At 36.8% G+C, this 25,499-nt stretch overlaps 1 non-coding gene and 1 pseudogene across 1 annotated transcript; one reads left to right on the top strand and one right to left on the bottom strand.

The window, feature by feature from the left end:
- LOC105049621 (exocyst complex component 5-like) overlaps positions 1–25,499 on the top strand; it is a 54,377-nt pseudogene that overhangs the window by 7,302 nt on the left and 21,576 nt on the right.
- Positions 18,713–18,818, bottom strand: LOC114914469 (small nucleolar RNA R71). The gene has a single exon (XR_003801726.1). It is a non-coding gene; the product is annotated as a small nucleolar RNA R71 (small nucleolar RNA).

The following is a 25,499-nucleotide window of genomic DNA, read 5'->3' as shown; positions in this document are numbered from 1 at the left end:
CCTAAGAGGAGACAGATATAGCAACTCTATCTGGAGTACATAATCTTAACCTATAATAATGATAATAAATTATAGGAATTGTGAACCCAACTATGAAGATTGCATTAAAGAGGTTGACGGTACAAACCATCATCTAAAGCACAAATTTAAGATATTAGAGGCTCTTCCTGTAGCTAGCAAGCAAGTGGGTCCCAGAAATGATGAAGTAGGATGGTGTAATGAACTTCAAACAATGAACGAACTTGCTAGAAAATTGGTAGAGCATGGGTAGAAATTATGTAGACATGGGGATTAGTAGAAAGATGGAAGGTCTTGTTTTTAATTTGTAGTATTTGGGTTAAGTAAGAGGTATTTGGAGAATACAACTGAAAATGTGATATTAAGGTGTGCTCAAGTATTAATATGCTATCTGGTGGCCCCATATAAGTCCCAACTTCCAACAACAAATGAAGAAGAAAATCCCTAAAAGTCCATAAGAAGTAAAAACAAGAATATGTAGCATTATTCACATGCTATTGTTTGGACACTAGGGTGTCATCCATGGACTAGTGTAGTGACGTTGGGTTATAGATCATGAATGATGAAAAGTGATGATAATGTCTATTAACTATAATTCAGGAAACAAGAGGGCAAAAATTGCAAAAGAGGAAATGCCGAAAGGTAACTTACAGGCAAATGGCATGAAGAAGGAGATCAAGTCGGGATACACCATTTTATCATGTGTATTCTTGTGTTTTGCCTACATTCTATGAATTTGTTTCATGTGGTTCACTTAAGGATTTGTTGAAAATCATTGCATGTCCAACTAGGACTCTATTTTTTTTTTTTTTGGTGTCCTATTTGAAATAGGACTTTATCTAAGAGTTTATATTGTAGTGGATTTTGGTTTGTGAGTCAAGATAGGGGTCGAACTCCCATCTACGTGGGTGTCTTTTGGTGTAGAACCATAGAGAACCAGTATGAGAAGAAAAAGAGAGAAGAGATTATTTGTGCATGTGGAGACTCCTTCATGGGGCACCTTTATGAGATTTTGGTATTCATTCATTTTTAAATAAATTATTTTTCTCTCCTAATTTTTTTATTCTTCCATAATCATCTTTTTCTTGTGATTCTCTGCAAATATTTTTTTATTTGGTGTTTGTTTTGGATCTTAAGCCGATACAATCGATCTAATACGTATAGCATGCCATTCTATATGATACCAGAGCCACAGGCCTGGAGATTATTGATTTGTGCATTAATAGCTTAGCATGGTTGAAGAGCTTTTAATAATTTGTTGCGTGGCGGTGCAAATGTTTGGACTTTTGTTTTGTGATTCAAGAGTTGAATCATTATGGTTGAAGCTACTAAGATAAAGTATTGAACAACACCAATTATGCGTTCTGGAAGGCCTACATCAAATCTTAGTTGGTCGGAGAAGATTTATGGGAGGTCATAAACGGGATAGATATGGTGAAGCTACTAGAAACTTCGATAATACAAAAGCAAGAAAAAGATGAGAGACCAAAGCCACAAATGCAGTTCTTATTCTTCTAATGAATGTGGATGAAGATACTTACCAGCATATTCAAGGTATAAAGGAGCCGAAAAAGGTATGGGATATTCTTGCTGCTCTTCACTCAAAAACTAATGAGGCTCGGCTTTAATTTTTGGAAAATGAGATTGGTGCTCCCCTATGAGATAATCTTACCATCTCTTAATATTTTCTTAAGGGACAAAAATTGTTTGATGAGCTTAGTATGCTTGATCCAACTTCTCATTATGATGAAAATAAATGGCGTAAACTGTTAATTCGAGGTTTAGATAAAGAGTATAATGCTTATATGCTAGCTATTTTTGGATCGGCTCAACAATCTACATTAGCAGAGTCGGAAAATATACTTGTTAATCAAGAAGCACTTACTCAAATGCGTGATTTGACAATATTCCCTTAGGAAGAAGAGACCTTATTTTCTGTCAGTAAAAATAAAAAAAAGAAGTGAAATAATAATTTAAAAATTCAAAAAAAAAAGCTAGTGGAGAATATGAGGAAAAAAATCCTAATCAGAAGAAAAATTATAAATTCAAAGGAAATTATTATAGGCATGAAAAACTGAGCTACAAAATTCATGGAAAACTGAGCTACAAAATTTATGATTGTAGGATGAAGCTTAAACAGTCTAATGTTGCATCCTCTACATCAGAGCATAACGGAGAGAAAGAAAGTAGTAGTTGGGCTCCAACAACTACTATTGTTGATTCTAATCTTGATCGTCAGCGTGCATGTATTTTTACTTCTCATGTACCAGATATTGATTTTGCTCATGACTGGATTATTGATTCTAGTTGTTTGAATCATCTGATTAGTTATAGAGAGATATTTAATTCTTTACATGATTATATTGGTTTTGATGCTACTGCTACTGTCGATGATTCACTTCATCTTGTTAAAAGTGTTGGTGATTTATCTCTCATATCATCTAATTCTTCTATTTCCTTGAATATTGTTTATTATGTGCCGGCATGAAGAAAAATTTGATTTCTATTTCACAAATCATGGATAAAGGGGATTCTATTTTATTTGGACCTACCTTTGTGAAGATTTATGCTAATGTTAAAGCTTCTGGAGAGCTCATTACTCAAGGCAAGAAAGTGAACAAAGTTTATGTTATGTCTGTTGGTAATTCTTATGTTGACCAAACCCTTAAACATGATATTGCTGACTTATGGCATGCTAGATTGGCTCATGTGAATTATGACAAACTTCAAGATATACAAAGTAGAGGACTAGTTAATGGGCTTCCTAAGATGAAGATCAACATTAGTACTATTTGCATTTTGGATGCTAGTATGGAAAGATGCATAAGCTATCTTTTAAAGAGAGCCAAACAAGATTTTCTCGACCACTACAGTTGATACATTCAGACCTCACAGGAAGGATCAATACTCCATCTTTCACTGGTTTGAGGTATGCAATTCCTTTTATTGATGATTTCTCTAGATATACCTGGGTTTATTTTGTTAGAGAAAAATCAGAGGTATTTGAGAAATTTTGACAATTTAAGAATTTGGTTGAAAATCTTTTTGAATTAAAAATTGACTGCTTAAGAATCGATGGAGATGGGGAATATGTATCAAAAGAATTCTCTAATTATTTGATCAGTCGTAGCATAGATAGACAATTTACTTGCCTGAACAAACGTGTGGCAGAGAGGAAGAATAGGCATTTATTTGAGACTATCCATAGTATGATTCATGCAAAGAATGCGAGGCATGACTTTTGGGCAGAGTGCATGCAGGGAACAGTTTATGTTCTTAATAGGACACCTTTAAGAAATATTGATAACATGACTCTCTATGAAAAATTATTTGGAAATTGTTGTGATATTTCTCATCTTTGTGTGTTTGGATGTGTTTGCTTTGTGCATCATTATGATGCATTCTCTAATAAGCTAGATGACAAGTCTGTCAGGTGCATGTTTCTTGGCTATGAAAATCTATATCTCCAGACACATTGTTTTTGATGAAAGTTCTTCTTGGTGGTCTTCTAATGGATCCTACTTCCAGGTTGATGAGTTTAGATCAGTTTCTGATGAGAAAAGAGTATCTTGAAGAGATGTTATTCCTATAATGGTGAGCCTTCTTCACTTTCTCTAGCTTCTTCTTCTTCAACTAAATTACCAGAGTCTTCTTTACCAACTTCAGATGCTAATAAAAGTTTATGAAAAATTGGTGTACATGCTTCAAATTCTATAAAAAAAAGAATATATTCTCAGAAAAGAAGAAGATACAAAGTTACTTGAAGATGAACCTGAAGTTTCTAAGGATCCATCACCATTGCAAAGAAGCAAGAGAAAGAAGAAACCAATTGATAGGTATGGTGATTGGGATTATTCCTCTTTTGCTTATTGTTATGCTTCTACTGTTCTTGATTAGCTTGAACCCTCTTCATATAATGAGGCCAAAGGCATTGGTGTTTGGGTGGATGCCATGAAAGAAGAGATTTCATCTCTTAAAAAGAATGAGACTTGGAATTTGGTTCCTTTACCTAGCAGTGTTTCTCCTATTTCTCGTGAGTGGGTTTGTAAGATATAAGGGAAGAGAGATGGTTCTATTAAACGCTACAAAGCTAGGCTTGTAGCAAGAGGATTTTTACAAAAATATGGAGTTGATTTTGGCGAGACCTTCAATCTAGTTGCAAAATTAACTATTGTCAGAGTGCTTATTTCTTTAGCAGCTAGCAAGGGATGGTCTTTCTAACAGGCAGATGGATGTCAAGAATGTCTTCTTATATGGTGATCTTGACAAGAATATTTACATGTTGTAGCCTCCTGGTTTTGTTGACTCCGATCATCTTGAATTTGTTTGCAAACTTAAGAAAGTTTTATATGGTCTCGAGCAGGTGCCTAGAGCATGGTATAGAAAAATAGCAAACTATTTATTATTTTGTGGTTGTTCTCTATCTTCTACAGATTCTAGTTTATTTATGAAACACACTAGCAAAGGTATGGTAATTGCTTGCCTATATATTGATGATCTGATTGTCACCGACGATGATGTTGATGAGATCGGCAGTGTTCATGGGCAGCTATCTATATGATTTGAGATGAAAGAACTTGGTGAATTGAGATATTTTCTTGGCATTAAAGTAGCTAAATTTAAGGATGGCTATTTTATTTGTCAAAGAAAATATGCCCTTGATTTATTAAATAAGTATGGATTGGCTAATTGCAAGCATATACAGACCTCAATTGAATCAAATTTAAAGTTGAGTAAAAAGCAAGGCAAACTTCTTGATGATCCTACCATGTATAGACAGGTGTGGGCAGTTTGATTTATTTGACTATCACAAGGTCAGATATTTCTTATGCAGTTGGCATTGTCAGTAGATATATGTAGCATCCTTGATGGCCATATCTTGATGCTATTTTACAGATCTTAAGGTATATTGCTAAGTCAATTGATTATAGTATATTATATACTAATAATTCTTCAGTTAGCTTGGCAGGTTTTACAGATGCAGACTATGCTAGTGATGTAGACACATGTAGGTCTACCACTGATTATTCTTTTAGCTTGGGATCTGATATTATTTCTTGATATAACAAGAGATAGCCTCTTGTTGCATTATCTTCTACAGAAGCAGAGTATCGTGCGGCCGCGATGGCAACTTAGGAGTTGACTTGGCTTCTGAGATTGCTTGATGGTTTAAGTCAGGACACTAACTATATTGTTCCTCTTTATTATGATAATGAGAATGCAATTCGATTGGCAAGGAATCCAGTGTTTCATGCAAGGACAAAGCACATTGAGGTTCATCATCACTTTATTAGAAAGAAAATTATAGATGAAGAGGTTAATTTGCTTCTAGTTTCAATGAAAGACCAGCTAGCAGATATCTTTACCAAAGGATTAGCAGTTGAGTGTTTGAAGACTAGCGCAGCAAGCTTGGCATTGTCAGTATAGACTTAGCAATGAGAAGTGTTGAGAATCATTGCGTGTCCAACCATGACTCTTTATTTTTTTAATTTATTTTTTTTGTGTGCGTCCTATTTGAAATAGAACTTTATCTAAGAGTTTGTATTGTAGTGGATTTGGTTTGTAAGTCAAGATAGGAGTCAAACTCTCATCTACGTGGTGATCTATTTAAAGGGACCTTGGTATCTCCTTTTGATGTAGAATTATAGAGAAACGGTGTGAGAAGAAAGAGAGAGGAGAGATTATTTGTATGTGTGGAGATTCCTTCATGAGGCACCTTTGTAAGATTTTGATGTTTATTCTTCTTTAAATAAATTATTTTCTTTTTCAATTTTTTTGTTCTTTTATAATTATTTTTTTCTTGCGATTCTCCACAAATATTTTTTCGTTTGGTGTTTGTTTTGGATCTTGGGCCGGCACAAATGATTTACTATGTGTAGCGTGCTGTTCTACAGGGTTATAGGCTTATAGCTTAGATTCCTTCTTTTTAAGTGCAAAAGCGTGCATATTTTAACTATTAATATTAATTTTCTTTTTCTTTAAGGTCCTTTGCCGAAGAAGATGTTGGAAAGCACAGTGTTGGTGTGCAATCAGTAGCAGGTGCTGCAAATGCAAGCAAAGGTTTAGAAGTTGCAGTTGCAAATCTTCAAGACTACTGTAATGGTATTCCTCACACGATTACTCTCTCTACTATTTTCTGAACTCACATTTATAGTAAATTTTAATATGTCTATCTATTTCAGAATTGGAGAATAGGTTGTTGGCTCGCTTTGATATAGCGTCGCAAAGGCGAGATTTAAGACCAATGGCAGAATGTGCTAAAATTTTATCTCAGGTGCAAAAATTTTATGTTTTATCAATATAGTTAATGGCATTTCCCATCTAAAAGAAAGAATTGCTGGAAAAAGCTAGGATGAAAGTGAAAAGGAAGAGGAAGAAACAATAATATTGGCTTTTTTACAAAAATTATGTTTTTTAAAATAAATTATCAAAATAATATCCTTTTCAAACTATTTACCAAAATACTGTCCAATCGAAAGTCGCTCTATCATAGGATGATTTTATGTGCTGACTCAGCAAAATTGTTGCCATGTGGATAGGTGAGTGATTGACGACTTAGAGTTACCTTATCTTAGGACGACTGTTAAAGTCGCCCTATGATAGGGCACTTCAATAGGTCGCCCTATGATAGGACGACTACATGAGTCATCCTACGGTAGTGTGACTCATTAACGGGCTGTAACATCACCATGACCTTCTTTCCTCTTTCCCCCATTATTTCTTCGTGCTAGGGTTCCAGCCGCTGTGCAACTCATCTCCCTCAGCTTCTCTCTCTCTCTCTCTCTCGTGCCGCTTCCATCTCCTCTCTCTCTCATTCTCCCTTTTCACCAACAGCCATCCGCAGGCTCCCTCAGCTCGTCTCCCTCAACTCCTCTCCCTTAGCCGTGGGCTCACATCGTTGACGATGCTGTGCATGACACAGCCCCCAAAGGTATTTCCTCATTGACAATTTTAGTATTTCCTCGAGTTATATGTGTTCTATGGCCTTGGAAGGGAAGAATCAAACTTGAAAGTGTTCATCTTGGAGAGGAAAAGGCACAAGCTTCTCTGTGCTTTAATTTCAATTACCTTTTCATTATGTTCCAGACATCACTGCACAAGATGTCCCAGACATCTTGATATATATACTAATTTGATTTTGACTCCAAAGACTGAGTTGATTTTGATCTAGATGGATTCTAATGTCTTTGGAGTTCAATTTTCTTGTAATAGAAAAAAAGGAGGAATGCAGAGATTAATTACAAGATCAAAAACTCCTACTTCCTCGCTCTTTTTAGCCATTTTGAACCTATGGGGATATGCTATTTAAATGGAGTATATCCGTGAATCCATAGTGCCTTAATTTTTTTTTTTGTCTCAAAGTCATTAACTGATAACAGCCAAAAAGCACAAGTCGCATGAACTTTTATTCCACAGCTCCAAGATAAAATTAAAAAGGTGCATCTCTCAAATGGTTTGCTCAGTGGATACTAGTCGGAAGAATTCAGTGTCAATTTTTATATTTTTCTACTCTTGCATAATCAAGAATTCAGGATATCCCAGAGATGGTCGATAGAGGTTGATTTTAAGGTCGTCCTACCATAGGGATGGTGGTTGATAAAGGTTGATTTCAAGATCACCTTACCATAGGGTGACCCATAGAGTCACCCCATGATAGGGCGACCCATATAGTAGTCCTACCATAGGATGATTTTAAGTTGGCCGCACCTCCCTCCAGTTGGTGTTAATATTGCTGAGTCAGCATAGAAAGTAGCCATATGATAGGGCAACTTTGTCTTGGACAGTATTTTTGTAAATAGTTTGAAAATGGCATCATTTTGGTAATTTGTTTTAAAAAGGACACTATTTTGGTAAAAAAGCCCAACATTATTGTAATAATTTTATAATTTTATCATAAATAGCAATATACAACAAAGATATGCAAAAATAATATTTATTAATTGCAAGTGTAGTGATAGACAACCAAGAAAGTTGATTTATGGTACTGTACCTATAAATACTTGTAATTTGTATATCCTTCTATACATTTCAATTACTGGCAACTGAACAAGCTCTTAGTGACTGAAATTTTTCAAAATGGCCCTTAGTTACTGATTTTTTCAAGCAACCAAATCGGCACTTAGTAACTGATTTTTTTTTTTTCAAAACAAACAGAATTATAGGCTATTTCTAAGAAAACAGTTCTCATCCTTGCAACTCAAATAAATTTCAGATAAATCATGATGCTTGAGAAAATATCATTTATTTGGAGAAATATAGTCTTAAATATATGTTTGCAAGTGCAGTTTAACGGAGGGACAAGTGTCATGCAGCATTACGTAGCATCACGGCCAATGTTTATTGATGTAGAAGTTATGAGCTCAGACACCGAACTGGTTCTTGGTAATTTGGGTTTGCAAGCTGCCACTAGCAATATTGCAAGTGGTCTTTCTTCTCTCTATGGAGAAATCATAGGTTTTTCCATATCTTTACCACTGATGTTGAAGATATCTGATACTCTATGTTGTATTTGATATATTTGGGTTTCCTATTTCCTGTAGAGACTATGCGAAAAGAGGCAGTTACTATAACAGCTGTTTTTCCATCTCCTAATGATGTTATGTCCATCCTTGTTCAGGTATGCTGCAAACTTTTTTCTGTGTTTATCTTAGAATTTTGTAATACAACCAATATAAAGCTGCTATTTTATTGCTTTGCATACAGCGTGTTTTTGGAGAAGAGGGTAACAGGCCTTCTTGACAGGCTATTGACAAAACCATCACTTGTGGATTTACCGCCTGTTGAACAAGGCGGCCTTCTCCAAGTGAGTTTAATCATATAGAGGATGCTTGATGCTGCATTCAATGCTTTGGTGGGTTTTGTGAGATGTTAATTTCTGCTTCCATTTGATTTGAGGTCTCAGTATCTCAGAATTCTTGCTGTGGCATATGAAAAGACACAAGAACTTGCTAAGGAATTAGGATATGTGGGCTGCGGTGACTTAGATGTTGAGGGTAATATTACTGTTCAGTTCTACATTCTTGGTCCTTCATATTTGATATTGCCAGCTTGCATCGTCTTTGTGCATAGATTATCCCTGATGGCATCACGAATCCCACTTGTGCAGGAATTTCTATATTTAAGTTATCCCTATTAGTATACCTGTCCTTCATTTTCTTCTCTAAGTGATGGGCAGATACATAATCTGATACCTACACTTATCATAGTACTTGTGAGGTAGGATTTCAGGGAGCATTTTGAAAATGTTATTTTACATCATTTGTGGGTGCCCATGGTACTTCTTAGATTTGATATGAAGAGTGCTTTTTCCTCTGTTTTTTGTGCGACTAAAGAATATGAATGTTTTATTATAATTATTTTTGTATGTGAAAGAATGCCCCAGGCTCTTGTGAACTGGTAAGTGGTTTGGTAATATTGTTGATGCATTCTTGTGAGTTGTGCATATCGCTCCAGTAGTGATGCTATGAGTGGCAATAGGTTTGGGATGGTTGGGTTTGGACTGGATCGATGTCAAAGTATCGATCCAGTCCAAAGCCCAAATTGTTCTAAGTTCTAACCTTATGCAACTAGCAATGGGTCAGATTTTCTTAGCCCAAACCAGCTAGCATGTAAAATAGACTGACTTGAACCTGACCTGGTTAAGGGAAGAAGAAAGGGGAAAGGAGATGGTTAGAATGTGTTAAGGACTAATATACATTGTTGATCCATTCCTAACATCTTAAGCTTTTAGGGTCTATTGGTTAGTTAATAGGGTAACAAAGCTCGAATTATTAGTTCAATCCCCTCGAAGTCCATTTTTCTTTAATTCACCCATTAGTCATCTTGAATTGTTTCTTAACTCATTCTTGACTCATTTATGTGGTCTAGGCTACATGTGAGAGGGGTGTTAAGGCCTGATATACATTGTTAACCCATTCTTTAACGGCTTAAGCTTTTGAGGTCTAGTGGGTAGTTAATAGGGTGATGGTTCAACCAGATTTGCAGTGGCAAGCAGTAGATGGCAACAAGAGGGGCATACGTGACAGTAATAGAGGATGGATGGTGGTAGGAGGTTGGATCTAGTAATGATAGGGATGGATGGTGGAGAAGCCAATCATAACTTCAATGAACTGTAAAAGAGTAACTAGATTCTATGGCAGCAGGGGATAAATGGGACGGGGCAGTTGGATTTTTCAGTGACTTGGGATGGGTGCTGAAGGATTGGCCAAATCAGATGAGGGCATTTGAAGGACGACAACATGGATCCGGAATCTGGTAATGGCAGCCAAATCTGGTGTTGACATGCAAATAATGGTGCCAGAGCGGCCCAACTGAGCAGTGACAAGGAGCCAAGCAAAGGAGTGGAGGAGGAGGAAGAATGGAGATAGAGAATGAGAAGATAGAAGAAGAGGGAAGAGAAAGGAGATGAGGGAGAAAAAGATAAGGGAACAGAGTAGAGAAGGAGAGTCATAACAATGGAGATTAGAGAGAAGGGAGAAGACTAGGGTTCCGTTAAGATTTTTTTTAGTGCAATGAAGGTGTTATTTATTAAATGCAATAATTATTTAAAGATATATTGACTCAACAAGAAGATTAGCCCAGCCCACTGCAAGCAGGTTGGTTGAATCTTGTGGGCTGCCTTTATGCATTCGTGTTAGAATTGCCTGCCCTGGTTGATGCTATCATACACATCAATGTTTAGAATCGAGAATCTGATTATATCTTATTGGTAATATAAGGATAAGGCAGCATTTTCTTCAAAGTTCAAATAATGTGGAAACAATAAACTGAAGTCCTGCTCATATCTCTGCTCTGGAAGGGAGGTTTCTAGCATTTTTATTTGAAAAAACCGTCTTAGCTTGATTATTTCCAGAGTTTTTTCAGTATAGTAATGTTTACCTTTTTCCATTTATTAATTTGCTACATAAACCATGATACAGGATGTGTAAACCTTATCTCCTCTTGGATCACTAAACTAATTACATGTTTGAAGACTCCATACTGATGAAAATTTTATCTTTTGGTCAATCTAAATTATCTAATAATGAGCTACTTTCTTTTTTTTTTTTTCCCACTTCAGGCCTTGCAGAGTCCCTATTTAGTTCCCACAAAGATGAATATCCTGACTCCTGAGCATGAGCAGGCCTCCCTTAGGCAGCTTTATCAATCAAAGGTTATATGCTTCTCTGAATGATTCATAGTTCATTAATTTTTCTTTCTATTTGAAATATGACATGGCTAACATCAATTGCTTAGAAATATGAGATGGCCAACATCAATTTCTTAGTTTTTTTATCATGGTATTTTTTTCCTTCACAATTATCTCTCGTCTTCTGCAGATAGAAGAGTTGCGTTTTGAGATCCAACAACAATCTGACTCTGCTACAACAACTTCACGTTCAAAAGCTGCACCTACTCCATCACCTCAACAACAGATATCAGTTTCTGTAGTGACGGAGTTTGTGCACTGGAATGAGGAGGCATTATCTAGATGCATTTTATTTTCTTCCCAGGTTAGGTTGTTTGTCAACAATTATTTCTTAATCTTATTGTTGGACTTGACATGGATGTTTTCTTTGAAAGCACCTGTGCTAATGATTGTGCACCAATAAATAAAGAACTGCAATCCTCTTGCACCACTTCTCCTGTTCTATTTCACATTCTTAGAACAATAATTTATCTACCTGGAGGTGCTGAAACATAGGTGAGGAGCTATATTGGTATCAGATTTTGTGGCAGTTCCCTAATGCTCATGATTGTCTTCTTTGAGAAAAATCACACATGATACTAATTTTGTAAAGGCTAAGTTCTAAGGTAACAAGGTTTGAGTTTTAAACTTAGATTCCTTTTTTTTTTTAATAAAAATATTTTACAATTGAGAAGAGAAAAAATAGATGACTGATTACAATTTTCATCATCCTTCAAAGGCAATTGATGAATTATATTCACATTAGAGAATTTTGTGAAGTTCCAAGGACCATAAAGTTACAGACAAGTTAGTCAATCAGAGAAACAGTGCAATCTCATGATCAATCCTGTTGAACTAGAATGGCAACCCTGGTGTTTGATCTTATGAAGGAGAAGATCATGGTTTAGATTTCAGAGTATATCTAGTTTGGGCAGGTATTCTCAGAGAAAAGTGAAAAGCAATTAGTGCATGGTCAAAGATGGTCAAGCTAGTTTGCCATATGTATGTTCTACATGTCACAATCCATGAACAGAAGACATGTGGCAAACTATGAGTTTGAATAACCAAAAAATATAATAAAAAAGGCATAGAAGAATGGGAATTCACAATATGTGAATCATTGACATGATCATGATGGAAAAGTCCACATTTAGAAGCTTGAACCAGAAATGACTTTTTCTCCATGTTTGCAGAAACAAAAAAGAAAAAACAGAAGATAAAGTTCTCTGTGAAATTACAAAAAAGAAAATTTTGACAAATCCAAATAATTTGATTGAAAAAGAGAAAATCCTAAGCATTTGATACTTATACATGGTCAGAAACATGACCATTAGGAGATTCTTAAGTAGACAGGTTAAACATTGTTTTGAGGATCCACAAACTGCACTATCTTAAATCAAAACTCTAAAATCTGGTTTGATGCATCCAAAGTACTCTATGAAATTTGAACATTACTATTCATGTATCTAGCACATTAGAAAGCTTTGTACATCCTTTTATATATTATCCAATTTGATGCAGTCCAATGAACCTGTGACAGATCAGATGCTTTTTTTTTTTTTTATAATCCTTAGGTGAAAGCTTGGTTTAGAGGACTTTTATCATTGTTCCATGCCATGAAATTTTGGATAACTCTCTTAACCACATTTCATTTCCTCATCCAAGTATCCACACATGTATATCAAGGCTCATAACTTCGCCAAAAGCAAATCCAAGGTTTCTTGAATCAGCACCGAATGCCTTGTCTGGAATTGGTATAGTAGCGTACTAATACATGGTACATAAAAGCATGCTGGTATGATATTGATTCAGATTTTAGGATTTTTCACCCTTGTTTATTTACTGTTTACTTTTTTTTTTTTAGATTTTTAATTTTTTTTTTAAGTTCTGGAAACTTGGAATTAGTTTTTCACTATTTTATTTGTTGTATATTTCAAAAGCTTTTTTTTCCATAGTGATCCTGGAATACCATATAACATGTAGTTTATGCTAAATTAATAAATTAAAATAGATGATTTAATAAACTTAATTTTTCAAAGATATATCAAATAAATTTAAATTACATAATACATACTCATGTCTGGTCCCTTGTGGAGTGTGTATGTGACATCAAATTTTCATTCATAATCTAGTTTTAGGACTTAACCCCAACTCAGACAATATGCCCACCCTACATATGATAATCCTGCTAGTTCAGATCGCCAAGGGATACCGATCATCTGTCTGATACTGGATTGGTCATCTAATCTTAGGGAAGATTAAGGCAGCAAACTATGACATGTAGTTTGGTTGAGTTTGTAGAGGACAGTAGCCACTTAAATATGAATCCCAAATGAGGGTACATATATGGATCATACATTGGCTATGCAGAATAAGATCTGGTAGATGATGAAAATATCTAACAGATCTTGAAATGTCTAGGGTTCCTACTTTATCTGCTATATTATCAGCTGTATCGGTACTACATCTTGAACCATCTTGAAGGGCCCTTCTCCTATATGCTATATTATTCTTGCGGGCTTTACATCATACGTCATGGCTTGTATTGTGGGTGGTATGAGCATAAAGAGACTCACTTGTGAATGGTCTTGCACCATATGGCTGCAAATCATGCTCAAACTCGTTTTGTCCACTATTGCTATCTTGGCCAATAGATGCATCATGCATGATTGCTTGAATTGTTATTATTGTCATCACTTGACACTTGTATCATGAGATGATCTAGGCACTTGCTTGAATTGTTATTATTGTCACCACTTGTCACTTGTATCATGAGATGATCTAGGCAACCAGATGTCCAAGGATTTAGTAGTCTTGATATTTGAGTGAACTGTCTCCTCATCAACCCTTTCTAATGAGTCTACAACTACTTTTCCTTCTTTTCTAGGTTTGAGTAGATGTCTGGGGAACCACCTTCTTTTCCTTGCATATCTAACTAGATTGACCATGCTGAGTGCTTGGACTAGATCCACCATCATGTCTGGTCCTACCTCCTTGACAAGCCTGTGTTCCATGGTGATTTTCCTTAATATTTCCCTATGATATCTTTGTCTTGAGTTCTCAAATTAGAGTCATGTAATGATCCTGACCAGCTCCCTCTTGACCCTTATTGTTGTTCTCGGATGGTTGAGTGGCATGATCCTATGTTCCACTACTTTGCATTCACCTTGACATCCTTTGCTATGATACTGGCTAGTCTATGAAATGATCTTGGCTTATGAAGCTCTAGCTGGCTCTTTTGGCCTTCAAGTCACCCTATCATAAGATTTTCTTTATCATACACAAAGTCATTTTATATTGGATCATCTCATCATATTTTAGTTCCACCTCTTTGATGCACTTTAGTCTAAGTTATAGATTGTAGTGCATGTATACTAGGTCATTTAATCTCCTCTAGGTCAAGCAGTTCCTGTCTGCTATGTATTTATAAGTAAGTTGACCAGTTACAATCGTAGCCATTGAAGGAAAAGTAGCTACAAAAGGATCTAGAATGTTATTCAGAGGTGTTTTGGTGTGCTACCAAATTGAATCAACCAGTCAGCTGCAAATGCAACCATTGATATTGCATATTAGGGACCATTTATCATAAAATATTAGTTGAATTAGCCTTAGTGTCCAAGACTACCCAGATTCATGTCTAGTTTTCTTGTCACAACTCCCAACTTGGTCAAGCTACCAGATCCCTCCCTAAATACTTTAATATCTGAAACACACGCCATTTGGGGCTATTTTTGCATGTTTGTCTAGACATAGTATTATTCCATATGGTGAAGACTTATATCATCTATGCATTAGGCAACAAAAGGATGAAGTTCCATCTTATAAATCATGTTGCCTAGGGCAGTTAAAAATTCCTCATCTAAGCCTATTCTTGAACTATAAACTTTCAAGACCTATATTTGATTTAATTAACAAACAAAAGATTGCATGATAGCATATATTAACATGAGTTAGGTAAGATTTGTATTTGGATTATCTGCTAGATGCAATTCCTTACCCATCTAGGTATGCCACCTCTCTCCAGTGATGCTGATATAACCATCAGCATATCTCAGATCGGCCTCCCCAATCTTGGTCCTAGCCATTAGCATCATATGGTAAAGGAAGCCCACTTAGGGAGACTTCTCGCTATAAATAGTCCTTTGCACTCAATAAAGGGGTGTAAATGCCCTAACTAGTTCTTTAGCCCACTTTCAAGACCTGATGCTTGTCACCAATAACCTAGCCTACTTCCAACCTGACTCATGTCTGAGCCAACCCCGACTCGGATGCCACCCCTTTTCCGAATCAAGTGGAATTAGGCAATTCTGCTTAGTTCAGACTAGTTCCTGCATTGCCCAGACCTGAAACTAGGAACAATCCTAGTTGTACATTAGTTTGGTTTAGTATATGCCTCGAATTAGGATGATCCTAACTTTGCCATCCTTGATCAATCATCTTTCATTTCTTTAAATTATATTGTCATGCAAAGAATCAAGAATCTTCATGACTAGATATGATGTGTCTTAAAAGTAACCTGATCAATACATTAATTATGCCACGAGAAGTATTATACCTATGCTATTTAATCTCTATTATTTTATTTTTTTCGGGAATTATCAAGTATAAAGGCCTAATTACAGATCGACTATGTGACCAAGCCTGAGCTTGAATCCAAGTCGATTAGGTGCATATCCAAGTTCTAAGATCACAACACCTGATGGACTAAGCAAATGTGCATGAATTTTAAAAATATATTTAATGCAAGGCATGGCATGTTATGAAGTCAATAGATGGTATGTAAGCTTGGACGTGCATGGTTTTTAGCACACAACCCTCCCAGTGGCTTAAAAGAAAGCGGTTCACATGATAAAAACTGACTTTTTAGATGGGACCCATGTGATTTGGTGTTGGGAAGTTAACTATAAATAGAGGAAGTGGCGCGTGGCTTATGCTGGTACGTGGGTTGGCATGGCGCACGACTTTTTGGTGTTGGGATCAAGTGCTGGTAAAGTGCGAGAATTGGATGCGGACGCTGGACCAAGAGCTGAGAGATTTAAATGCATAGCTGACAGGTTAATAAAAGCGGCATCCACGTGGTTTGCGCGCGAGTTAGGAGCTGGCAACGAAGACGTTATGAAGCAGGCGGAACTAACGTGGGAGCTACGGAACAGACGCGAGAACGCGGTGCGGAAGCATTTACGCGACTCGGACACGGCTTGGAGCTTTATTAAAAGGAAAACCACAAGAGCGAAGAAAGTGAGATACGCTGGACACCGCCATTCTCCATCTCGTCTTCCATCATTCTCATTCCATATTTCATCTAGCCTAGCCCTCCAAACATCCAAAAAGCTTCCACCATCCATCACACACCAGCCCTCCTCTTCCATCTCCAACCTTCCAAACAATCCATCTGCTCAATCCCAGGATGTCAGCGCGTAAGAGTTCCATGGAAGGCTAGACTCCTTCAACTCGGAAAGACGATGAAGCCTGCAACACAGATTTATTTTCTTTATCTTGTATTTATTTTTCATGCAATGAAATAAAGAATTGTTTTATGCTTCATGCTCATTTAATATTCTTTCTTATTTCTTAGAGATTTGGATTTGACGTGTACGATTTATTCTTTTTACAGACATGCCGTGATCTACAGATATGGTACGCGCTAAGAGAGATAGATTGTTACATTTCAAGTTCAAGTCTCTAACTTGTAGTTGAGTTAAGATAATCTATACTCTGGACGGATGAGCCATAATCCAAGGATATGGTTCGTACCTATCCGAGGTAAATTACGCTGCTTCTTAATTACAAATCTCATCATTGTGACATAAAAGTAAAAGAAAATAGAATCTGTTTTACATGGTGGATTCTGAATTTTCGAGATTTCTTTCCTATTCAATTTTCTTTTGTGAATTAAACTTAAATTATTATTTTCTTAGTAATTAATTAAAATCAATCTTCTCTTTCTTTTATTAATTATAAACAATTGTCCGAGATCCCTGTGAAACGATCCTGATTCACCCTAGCTACGTAGTAAGTTAGAATTGGGTTTATTTTTGATGCCCTGATGACGCGCATCAAATTTTGGCGCCGTTGCCGGGGATCTTGGCACGGTTGAAAAAAAAAAAATAAATTTATTTATTGCTTTCTTTAATTACTTGTTTGCTTTTTGTTCTCTTGATTTATAAAAAAAAATATTATAAATATTTGCTTATTTGCTGAATTGCTTTAGTTTATTTTCTTTATATTCTTGAGTTAACTTTTAATATAATTAATTTTTTTTTAATTTTAATTGCTTAAAAAAAAATTATCTCTACATTGACACCTCATAAGCCATTTAGAAAATTAGAGAATTAATCATAAAATCTAAAAAGAGAAACAAAGTGATTTAATTTAGTCTTGACTGTATACTACTTACGAAGATTGGACATCTTGGTTTGTTGCATCTCATTTCCATAATTAATCTTAAGGGCAATAATCCATTAATCAGATAAGGTGGGGATTTGATCACCCTTCCTTGGTCTAAAAATCATATCCTTCATTTTGCATTAAACCAAGCCTTAATTTTAAAATCAACTAGACGACAGCCTTAGAAATTTCGAGCTCAATAGGATAAGAAAGCTCTAGAGTTGAACCGAGTGCGGATTGGTTAATTGCTCGGTGTCTAAGGCAAGTGGTTAAAGAAAGTGGTTTTCAATTGGTTCCGTTGACTGATCTGGCCAACTCAGTTGGTGTCTAAGGAAAGCAACGAGCAGGGAACCTCCCACATCTTACACTTACCTGGCCGAATCAATTAGTCAGTCTTGAGCTTGGAGTGCTCAAAGGCGGTCTTGGAAGATAGGAGCTGTCTAGATCTAGGTTAACCCTAGGATAGAGAGTCTATGCTTGTTTAAGTTGATTGCAATTAACATCTAAATATTAACTAATTTCTCCTTTTTCATAGATTTAAGATTCTTAGGTTCTTCTCTTTAGATTTCCTTCACTCTTTTCTCACTTTATTAAAATATATATATATATATATATTATAAAAACTAAAATTTTCTATATTTGCTGTCAAGTATAATTGTAGGGTGTATGCTCGGTCGTAGATCGTTACGACCAGAAATCCAACCTTTTGATCCAGAAATAGAAAAAACCTTTAGAGCCAACAGATGTAAAAATATGGAACGAAATCAGGAGAATGATCCACCTAGGCAGTTGAAGGAGTACTTTACTCCTTCCACATATACCTACTCTCCTTGTATTCAAGTGCCTCCTGTGGAGGCCACCCAATATGAAATTAAGTCCAGTATAATCCAAATGTTACCTTCATTTTATGGACTTAGTAATGAGGACCCTTATAAACATCTTAAAGAATTTCTTGAGATATGCTCAACTGTCAAGATTCACAACTTCTCCGATGATGCTCTTAGGTTCAAATTATTCCCTTTCTCACTTAAGGACAAAGCCAAATACAGGCTACATACTTTGGATTCCATGACTATATCAACCTGGGACCAGCTGCAAGGAGAGTTTCTCAAGAAATATTTTTTCATAGGAAAAACTAATCAAATAAGAAAAGCCATAACTAGTTTTTCCCAATTAAATGGAGAAATGTTCCATGAAACATGGGAGAGGTTAAAGGACCTTATTAGAAAATGTCCCCACCATGCTGTACCCAAGTGGCAGTTAATCCAATGTTTTTATGATGGGCTATCTGAAAGACATCGACAAATGGTCGATGCATCATGCGGTGGAACATTCATGCTCAAAAGTGAGGAAGAGGCATGGCAACTGTTTGAAATTTTAAGTGAAAATTCATTACATCATATGTCTACCTTCATTAGAGATAAACCCATGTTAAACCCAAAGAGAGGTGGAATATATGAAGTAGGAAACTCAATAGATATCCATCATAAGATAGATGAATTGTCCCAAAAATTAAATCGATTATTAAGTATGGGACATTCCTCTTCTCCATCTTGTTAGATGCAAGATATATGTGCATTATGTTCGAGCCCACTCATTGTGTGAATGATTGTCCAGTTGCACTACAGTTTTCTGAATATATACAAGAACAAGTCCATCAAGCCCAAACTACTCATAGACCAGGGAACAACCCCTATTCTAGTACGTACAATCCAGGATGGAGAAATCATCCGAATTTCTCGTGGAAATCACAACCAGTGGTTCTTCCAGTGCAACAAAAATCAGGTTATCTGGATGTAGCTTATAGACATCCATCTCAGTCACAATACCAGAACCCTCCTCAACCCACCCCAAGTACTCATAACTCGGCTTTCGAAGAAAAGGTGCTGCAAGCACTTAAAGGACTAGAAATGAATACCCAACTCCTTCACTCCCATACGCAATCAATAGCAAAGCTAGAGACCCAGATAGGTCAGCTAGCAACAACTTTCAGTAGGAGGGAAGAAGGCAAATTACCCAGTCAGCCTATTAATAACCCAAAAGGACAGTACATGGCTGAAAGCACCATTAGTCCTAAAACTTTTCCCGAACATGCCAAATCGATTATGACCCTTAGAAGCGAAAAAACCTTAAATCAACCTGAAATAACCCAACAACAAGAGCAACCAATTCCAGCCACACCAGAAAAGAAGAAACCTGAAGAGAGGAAAGAACATGTTAACCCAGCACATGTACCTAAGGCTCCATTTCCTAGTACTTTAGAATCCCCTCTGCCTCTTGATAAGAAGGGTATAAAAATGAATGAAATGTTGGAACTGTTTAAACAGGTTCAGATAAACTTACCCCTTCTCGATGCCATTAAGCAAGTTCCGACCTATGCCAAATTTCTAAAGGACCTGTGTACACAGAAATGAAAATCAAAGGCACAGATACCAAGAAAAGTCCACCTAACTGAGCAGGCCAGCTCAGTTTTTCAGCAAATTGCCCCACCCAAACTGAAAGATCCAGGTACCCCTATTATTTCTTGTGTCATAGGGGATCTCACGATTAAGAAGGCATTATTAGATTTGGGTGTAAGTGTCAACCTTCTCCCGAGTTTTGTATATGACCTATTTGGATTTGGAGAGTTAAAACCCACGACAGTGACCTTACAACTAGCAGACCGATCTATTAAGGTACCTCGAGGAATGCTGGAAGATGTGTTGGTGAAAGTAGATGAATTCTATTTTTCTGTTGACTTTCTTGTGCTGGATATGGATCTGGCAGCAACCCTAGCCAAATACCGATCATCCTAGGTGGACCCTTCTTAACAACCGCTAATGCTTGTATAAATTGTAGGACTGGGGTTATGGATGTATCTTTCGAAAATAAGAAGTTGAGGTTGAATATTTTCAATGCATCTCAGGGACCACCTACATACGACCATAATGAGATCAACCTGTTAGAGGAAGTTGTAGAAGATAAAGCTCTTGCCTTACTCAACTCAGATCCTTTACAGGCATGTCTAACACATTTTGGAATGAATAATTTTGATATCGATGGATACACTGAAGAAATACATGTTTTGCTAGAACCTCCCAATTTTAGCACCACTCCCCTTTGGACTGTAAAATATGAACAATTACCAACTCAATCAAGTCCTCTGGTACCATCCTTAGAAGCACTACCTACTCTAGAACTAAAGCCTCTTCCTGTCATGCTGGAATATTCATTTCTTGGATCCAATGATACCCTTCCAGTGATCATTGCATCTGACCTAACTACTGATCAGGAAGACAAACTTGTAGGGGTGCTCAAAAAGCATAAAGAGGCTATAGGGTGGTCGATTGCCGATTTGAAGGGTATAGATCCTTCTGTTTGCATGCATCATATTCACTGCGAGGTTGAGGCAAAACCATATAAGGACATGCAACGAAGATTGAATCCGAATATGCGGGAAGTCGTGAAAAAAAAGTAGTGAAATGGCTAGATGCTGGAATTATCTACCCAATTTCGGATAGCCAATAGGTTAGTCCAACCCAAGTAGTACCTAAGAAGTCAGGTATTACCGTAGTAGAGAACAACGAGGGTGAATTGATTCTTACTCGTGCAACAACTGATTGGCAAGTATGTGTGGACTACCGAAAGTTGAATGCCGTTACTAGGAAAGATCATTTTCCTTTGCCTTTTATTGACCAAATTTTAGAACGGCTAGCAGGACAAAGTTTCTTCTATTTTCTAGATGGATATTTGGGATATAACCAGATTTCGGTATTCCCTGCTGATCAAGAAAAGACTACCTTCACATGTCTATATGGAACATTTGCATTTAGACGTATGCCATTCGGTCTCTGCAATGCACCAGCCACTTTTCAACGGTGCATTTTGGCCATCTTTTCTGATATGGTCGACAAATTTCTAGAGGTCTTCGTGGACAATTTTTTGATATTTGGCTCTACCTTTGATGATTGTCTTCAGAACCTAGCCAAGGTTCTCCAACGATGTGTAGAGACAAATTTGGTTTTAAGTTGGGAGAAGAGCCATTTTATGGTTCGTGAGGGAATCGTGCTTGGACATATTGTATCCAAATGGGGGATCGAAGTAGATAAAGCAAAGGTTGAAGTAATCTTGAAATTGCCTCCCCCAACCTCGGTTAAACAAGTGCGATCCTTCCTAGGCCATGCAGATTTCTATAGGCGCTTCATTAAGGATTTCAGCAAGATCTCACGACCCTTGTGCAACTTGCTTGCCAAGGAAAATTCTTTTGATTTTAATGAAGATTGCCTAACCGCTTACAATAAACTCAGAACTGCCTTAACCACTGCACCAATCATAAAATCTCCGGATTGGACCCTACCATTTGAAATCATGTGTGATGCTTCTGATTATGCTGTAGGGGCAGTCCTTGGGCAAAGCTTTAATTGGGAACCGCATGTAATTTATTATGCAAGTAAAACTCTTTCAGATGCTCAATTGAATTACACCACGACTGAAAAAGAGTTACTCGCTGTTGTGTTTGCCCTAGATAAATTTAGATTATACCTTTTGGGCTCCAAGGTCCTAGTATACTCCGATCATGTAGCACTGAAACATCTGCTATCCAAAAAAGATACAAAACCTAGGCTGATTAGATGGATCCTTCTATTACAAGAATTTGATTTAGAAATTTTAGACAAAAAAGGCTCTGAAAACTTGGTAGCAGATCATATTTCTAGGATCCTGATAGAACACAATAAAGAAATGATTAGAGATAGGTTTCCAGATGAACAACTCTTTTCAATCTCTTCCACTGGTCTTCTCTGGTTCACTCATATAGTCAATTACTTGGCAGTGGGACAAATATCATCACATTGGACCTAACAAGAGAAAAACAGATTTTTCTCCCAAGTAAAGTACTATTTCTGGGAAGAACCAGAGTTGTTCAAATATTGCCCAAATCAAGTAATCCGACGTTGTGTCTTCGAGTGTGAAGTCCAAAGTTTTTTTAACTTCTGCCACTCGCTAGCATGTGGGGGATATTTTAGTGGAAGGAAAACTGCAGCAAAGGTGTTGCAGAGTGGATTTTATTAGCCGACATTATTCAAAGATGCACATGAATTCAGTCGTAATTGCCTGCAATGCCAGCAAACAGGGAATATTTCGAGAAAAGATATGATGCCCCTATCCCCTATACTTGTAGTAGAAATTTTTGATATTTGGAGAATTGATTTCATAGGACCCTTTCTCTCATTTGGATTCGAGTACATTTTGGTAGCAGTGGACTACGTATCAAAATGGGTAGAGGCTATGGCAACCCGAACCAATGATCACAAAGTCATGATCAAGTTTATTCAGCATAACATCTTTAGTCGATTTGGATGCCCAAGAGCCATAATTAGCGATGGGGGTACACACTTCACGAATAAGCACTTCGACACGCTAATGAAAAAATATGGAATAACCCATAAAGTCATCACACCTTATCACCCCCAAACAAGTGGCCAAGTTGAGGTCTCCAACAGGGAAATCAAGCATATTCTTGAAAAAACGGTAAGACCCGATAGAAAAGATTGGTCAGCACGCTTGGATGATGCATTATGGGCTTACCGTACTACTTTTAAAACACCCATAGGAATATCTCCTTATCGACTTGTATTCGGTAAAGCTTGTCATCTGCCGGTGGAATTGGAACATCGTGCATTTTGGGCCATACGATAATTTAACTTTGATATGAAAAATGTGGGTTCCAATAGGAGACTTCAACTAAATGAACTTGAAAAGCTACGCAATGAAGCGTATGAGAGTGCCAGAATTTATAAGGCTCGAACTAAAGCATACCACGATAAATTCATTGCACGAAAAATATTCGAGTCCAATCAAAAAGTTTGGCTCTTCAATTCTAGGTTGTGATTTTTTCCTGATAAATTTCGTTCATGTTGGAACGGACCTTTCATTGTAACTCAAGTATTTCCCTATGAAGCCGTAGAACTCAGAGATCCTAAACAGGGGAACACCTTTAAAGTAAACGGTCAGTGATTGAAACCTTACATAAATGGAATTAGCGATGGAGAATTAATTGAATCTGTTGATCTAATGGATCCAATACCGCTATGATACTCAGTTCAGTCTTGCTGAAGACTTTAAACTTAGCGCTCCTAGGAGACAACCCAATTTATACATTTTTTTTTAATTATCTAGCTTCTTTTCTTTTCATAAAAAAATCTAAGAAAGGCAATCAGCCAAGTTGGGGGGAGCATCTCATCCAAAGTCCAGATGAAGTCATGAACCAATCACGCCCACAAAGGAAGAATCCCTCACCTGACAATGAACGAGCACATCAAATCCAGGTGGTATCTTTCCTTGTAATTTCTTTCTCTATTCTACTTTGTTATTTTCTTCATCCATCGGGGGCAATGGAAATAAAGTTGGAGGGGAGAGAATAATTAAATTAATCAAGTCCTCAAGTATGACCATAATCACTTTTGTGTACCAAATTTTGTCTTGATTTGAAGTAAATCAGGTGTTCTAACTGATAAATGATTAACGGTTTAGACAATTTTAGAGATATTGAGGGGCAAATTATTAAGGAAGTCCAATAAATGGTAGGGTTTAGACCTGAACAAATTTTAAAGTAATTTTAAAATCTTCGGCCCAATGATCTCAATAAAGAATCTACTTTATGAGGGTATAAGTGGAAAAGTCAAAGTATGCATAAAGTCCACTTTACAGTCTATTTAGATTAATAAAATAGGTTTTCAGCATTTCTTACTGAGTAACCGAGCCCTTTCGCCTAAGTAAGCGTTATAGTTCGCGTCAAAAGGTAGGAATGTGAAAGAACCTCTTGTAAAGTCAGTCTTAACTCGTAGCCTTTTTGACTCGAGTTAGTAAGCCTGAGGGGTGTTCTACACCTAATGCCCTAAAGCCAACTGATTTGGGAGTCATTGGCTTAAAACTCGCTATAAGGGTCAATTAGAAAGCTTAAGGGGTTAGGACATTGCACTGACTATATGCTTCAAAAAAAAAAAAAGGTATAAGGGGACTAAAATGCAAAAAGACACTACACTAAGCCCACAGTAAGTTAGAGGACTTAAAGAGTGAAGTGGGAAGTTGGCAAAAGAAAAAAAATTCTAGAAATTTCTATGGACTTCACTCAACCACTAGATGGGTAGAATTGATAACCCGATGAAATATCCCTTTGATGATCTAGCCAGGTATCAATTGACATAGAATTGCCACGATAACTCTCATTTCTAGGACAATTTGGTACGTATTATTGATTTATCTATTTTACTCGAGGACGAGTAAAAGTTCAAATTGGGGGGTGTGATCAATACATTAATTATGCCACGAGAAGTATTATACCTGTGCTATTTAATCTTTATTATTTTATTTTTTTCAGGAATTATCAAGTATAAAGGCCTAATTACAGATCGACTATGTGACCAAGCCTGAGCTCGAATCCAAATCGATTAGGTGCATATCCAAGTTCTAAGATCACAACACCTGATGGACTAAGCAAATGTGCATGAATTTTAAAAATATATTTAATGCAAGGCTTGGCATGTTATGAAGTCAATAGATGGTATGTAAGCTTGGACGTGCATGGTTTTTAGCACACAACCCTCCCAGTGGCTTAAAAGAAAGCGGTTCACATGATAAAAACTGACTTTTTAGATGGGACCCATGCGATTTGGTGTTGGGAAGTTAACTATAAATAGAGGAAGTGGCGCGTGGCTTATGCTGGTACGTGGGTTGGCATGGTGCGCGACTTTTTGGTGTTGGGATCAAGTGCTGGTAAAGTGCGAGAATTGGACGCGGACGCTGGACCAAGAGCTGAGAGATTTAAATGCATAGCTGACAGGTTAATAAAAGCGGCATCCACGCGGTTTGCACGCGAGTTAGGAGCTGGCAACAAAGATGTTATGAAGCAGGCGGAAAACTAACGCTGGAGCTATGGAACAGATGCGAG

The sequence above is a fragment of the Elaeis guineensis genome, chromosome 8, assembly GCF_000442705.2.
Source record: "Elaeis guineensis isolate ETL-2024a chromosome 8, EG11, whole genome shotgun sequence".
NCBI classification, from domain to species: domain Eukaryota; kingdom Viridiplantae; phylum Streptophyta; class Magnoliopsida; order Arecales; family Arecaceae; genus Elaeis; species Elaeis guineensis.
Note: the sequence above shows the minus strand (reverse complement) of the source record. Positions and strands in the feature narration are given on the sequence as shown.